The sequence below is a fragment of the Lathyrus oleraceus genome, chromosome 5, assembly GCF_024323335.1.
Source record: "Lathyrus oleraceus cultivar Zhongwan6 chromosome 5, CAAS_Psat_ZW6_1.0, whole genome shotgun sequence".
Taxonomy (NCBI): domain Eukaryota; kingdom Viridiplantae; phylum Streptophyta; class Magnoliopsida; order Fabales; family Fabaceae; genus Lathyrus; species Lathyrus oleraceus.
The window spans coordinates 422,987,104-422,992,015 of NC_066583.1; positions in this window are offsets into that span (position 1 = coordinate 422,987,104).

Below are 4,912 nucleotides of genomic sequence, written 5' to 3' on the forward strand. Positions count from 1 at the left end.
ATCAAAGGTACCAATAGCATCATCAAGCAATAGGCAAAAAGAATATAGCATCAAAACTCATCAAGCTAATGCAAGCATGGCCAATCGAGCAGAAATGCATTTGGACACAAAATAAGAAACTCAGATTTCTCTAACATAAGAGCACCATTTCAAACAAGGCATAGCATTCTAGAATCAACATTCAAGGACCTTTCACAAACATAGCATAGCAAGGCATATAATGGAAGTCGATTGCTTACTTGGTTTTGAAGAAATTGTTGAAACAGTGATGGTTTGGATGTTTCCAGCTCGAATAAAGATCCACAATGCTTGATGATGATGGATAGTTGGAGAAGCTCAGCTCAAAACCATCAAATCCAGCTCAAATCAAATTTCACCATGGACATGGCTTCATGTAGCAGCAGCGAGAAACAAGGTTACAGCAAGGGAATGGAGGTTGATTAAGCTTCAAAAGGTTGTTTGGACTATGGAGGAACCAAGTGTGCTCGAGTTTCTTCAAGGGTTTTTGCAGAATTTTTCTTTTGGCCAAAATGTAAGAAGGAGAGTATGTGTTGTTCTGTGATGGTAGGCTGCAAAAACTAGGGTTGAAATCAGCAGAAAAATTGCTTTTATACTTCTGTTTTGCAAGGCTTAATCAAATGGTAAACTTGTTTATGCTTAATGACACATTTTGCAATTTTGCTAATTGGTATGTAAGTGGAGAAGGGAGGTATAAAGCTGGTCGATTTGGGCTGGAAAGGCTGCAGAAGGACATTGCAAAATGCTGTTTGTGGTTGTACATGTACTGCTGTACCTGCCTTTTACTCTTATGCTCCCATTGGCACATTTTGCCAAATTGTGCTTTTGATCCAAAATGATGGTGGAATGATGGTATGGACATGATTTAAAGCTTGAGACAAGTCACAAATAATATATGAAACATTTCCCAATTGGCAAAATCAAGAAAAAGTCAAAGAAGCCAAAAGTCAAAGTTTGGTCAAACTTTGAATTTAAATGCAAAAGGTCCAAAAATGCCATTTTGAATGGTAAGGTTTTAGGTCATGAAATTTATATTTTTGGAAAGAGGATGAAAAATGTGGTTTGTAGGAAAAAACCCCACCAAATTTGGCCTTATGGTTTGAGAGATATGGCTTGTTGAAGTTCAAAAATTGGTGAAAATGATTTGATCATATCTTGACAACCACACATGGGATTTGAGAGTTCTTGGACTTTTTGAAAATGGGAAGACAAGATCTTCAACTTTCATGTTGGGCAAAAATTCATTTGAAGCTTGTATCATGATGTAAGTTTGAGATCAAGAAGTTTCCATTTTTGGCAGTTGAAATTACAGGTCCACTTGCTATTTCTGGAAATTTTCTGATTTTACTTCAAATTCTTCCATGATGAGGTTTGACATGATATATGAGGCTTGTATAAGCATGAATGAGCTCCTTCAGATCAATTCTATCCATCAAATCTCTGATTAAATCAACTGTTGACCAAGTTTGACTGTCTGTTGACTTTTTCTAGGGTTTTGGATGACTGATGCACTTCTGATGGATTCCAAACCCTAATTCCTTGAGAACTTGACTTCAAATGATGTCTCAAGTTGTTTGAACCTTTGATTATTGATCATGGTGCCCAAATTCTGCAAGAATGGCCACCATCCATTGCTTTGACTGACTATTGACTGACTTTGACCTAGTTTCTGATGATTACTTTAACTGCAAGCAACAAGGTTAGACAGACAATATTTTTGTACTTTTTGAATGATAAACATATGAAAGCAAAGATATACAAATGCAAAGTATGCTTGGTGATCAAGAAACAAACCCACAAGGCAATCTATCCACTAAGAGGAAAGCAAAGGCATGCAATGATCCTTGAGGTTATGATATGAATGATATGGGCCATGAGGGATCTTAGGGCCCAAAATTGGGGTCTTACAGATGCCCCTATTTAAGGTCATTCTAGCCGGAGAAGTGAAGTTTAGAAATCTTCATCTCGACGCGGTAGAATGGACTTAAATAACAGTAATGAGACAAATTTTGGTCCCTAAGAGACCTCATGATGCAGATGTATGCGTGCAAAAGACACAAATTCTGTGGGGAATATGATTCACACAGAAGAAAAGACGATCCATCGGAGCAGTATACTCACCAGGAACAGAGACTCTTAACAAGACTCTATGGGGATAATAAAAGAAATGTTTGAACAAGACACGACTCTAAATTGGGAAAAAAAACAAAACTGACACAACGTGAACAAAACACGACTCTGATTAGAAAAAACAGAAAACAGACTGGAGAACTCACTGGGGAGTGAAGGACTCACACTGGGAAAAGAATTCCAAATGGAAAATAAATCCATTGGAGAGACACAAGCTGACTCCTGAGGAGAAGCAACAAAAAGTTCCACTGGGGAAGTAACAAAGCAAATGAGATGTTACCAGGCATACGGGTAACAAACTCAGGAAAATCTGACTCCACAGGGGGACCGAGGTCAAAATAGGGAGCAGAAAGGAGGGAGCACCAAGGATACCGGTTACTGGGTACATAATAGGTGGCCGACCAAAGCGTGAATTGGATTTCACTTCCAAAACACTCATCATCCTGAAGGGAGCTAGAAAAGCAAACTTGTTTATAGGATGGATATTCAATTCCACAAGGAAAATGAATCTTACTCTGAGGGGAAAACAATCAAAAGATTGACTCAAGAGTGAACAAGGCATATTATTCATTACCGGCAGACCGTGAATAATATACTCGAAAGGAAAATTATCCTGAACCGGTTACTGGGTTGTTTATAGGATAAGATCCGAAATTGTGAATTGGTTTTCACTTCCAAAACACTCATCATCCAAAACACAAACTGGTTAAAGGATGGCTATTCGATTCTACAAAGAATACGAATCTTACTCGACTGGGGAAGATCAACAAAGGATTCCGACCGAAGAGCGCATGAGACATATTATTCATTACCGGCAGACCGTGAATAATACACTCGCATGGCAAGAAACACCAGGGATACCGGTTACTGGGTATATAATAGGTGATTTACCGAAAACGTGGATTGGTTTTCACTTCCAAAACACTCATCATCCAAAACACAAACTGGTTAAAGGATGGATATTCGATTTTACAAAGAATACGAATCTTGCTCAGTTGGGGAAAATCAACAAAGGATTCCAACTAAAGAGCGCATGAGAAATATTATTCATTACCGGCAGACCGTGAATAATACACTCGCATGGTAAGAAACACCAGAGATACCGGTTACTGGGCATATAATAGGTGATCTACCGAAGTGTGAATTGGTTTTCACTTCCAAAACACTCATCATCCAAAACACAAACTGGTTAAAGGATGGATATTCGATTCTACAAAGAATACGAATCTTGCTCAGTTGGGGAAAATCAACAAAGGATTCCAACTAAAGAGCGCATGAGATATATTATTCATTACCGGCAGACCGTGAATAATACACTCGAAAGGAAAAGACACCAGAGATACCGGTTACTGGGTATATAATAGGTGACTAACCAAAAAGAGAGACAATCGATACCAAGCATACGGGTAAACGAAAGACAACTCAAAGGATAAATTGCAAGCATCCGGCAATTATCCAACAACAAAGAAATACTCGACTCCGCAAAGGGAAATAACGAATCTTACTCGACTGGGGAAACACAAAAGGCTTCGACTGAAGAGTGTATGAGATATATTATTCATTACCGGCAGACCGTGAATAATATACTCGCATGGAAGATTATCCACAACCGGTTACTGGGTTAATAAAGGATAAATCAACCGAAAAGAAAGGCATCGGGATACCAAACTAGGTATATAATGATAACCAATCAAAGGGAGCAACAGACATTACCAACAAAAGGGTAAATGAAAGGCGATCTGCTGAGGATAAATTGCAAGCATCCGGCAATTATCGACAGAAGACTAGCTGGGGATACATTGATAAATAATCAATGATTCGGGGAACAAATCACTAGCATACGGTGAAAAGACCCACTGGGGATAAAATTGCTAGCATACGGCAATTATCCACAAAAAGACTTGCTGGGGATATAAGTGCTGATCTGAGCAACTTATACAAGCAAAGGAAAATCAACATCAAATATTGAATGAAGATAACCACAAAATTAGGGTTTACATCTACCGAATACGGGGTAGAAGACCAAAAACTCCACGTGGGGATAGAACAAATCACAAATCCGCACGGGAAACCAAAATAGGGTTTATAACAAACCACAAACTGCTGAAGAGCAGGAAAAAATAGGATTTACAACTACCGGGTAGTAGGCAGAAAACCAAAAACTCTGGCTGGAGAATAAAAGGTGTATAACCACAAATTCTGTTAAGAAAGCCAGGAAAAGTAGGACTTACAGCTACCGGTATGAGGGTAGAGGCCCAAAAACATTCCGCTGGGGAACAACCCACTGGGAAGCACAAGACATTTGACAAATAGCCAATTCGGGAATGATCCGAAAAGACGGACTGAATCAAGACACGTCCTAATGAGGATGTAACTCAAATAGGAAAATCCATCCCAATATATGTGTTGGGAGGAAACGGAAGAAACCGTCATCCACGAGGATATATCTCAGTGGGGAACTGCAGAAGGAAAGACAACATTTTCTGCTTACGGGCTGACTCTATATGGAGAGATTTTTAACACCCGACATCTGCTTGGGGAGATCTGTAAAGAGATCTATATCACCATAGCAGGAGACACGACAAACAAAAGATATATGGCGAGAAATGCAACATGAATATCTGAATGTTTATGAATATGCATGAATATGCGTGATTTATGTTTGATGAATGCTGACAAAACAGACAATTCTAACACAAACAGGTTTAGGAACCAACGTCCGGTATTATACTTCCAGGGGAAAAACCAGCTGGAGAGCCAATCT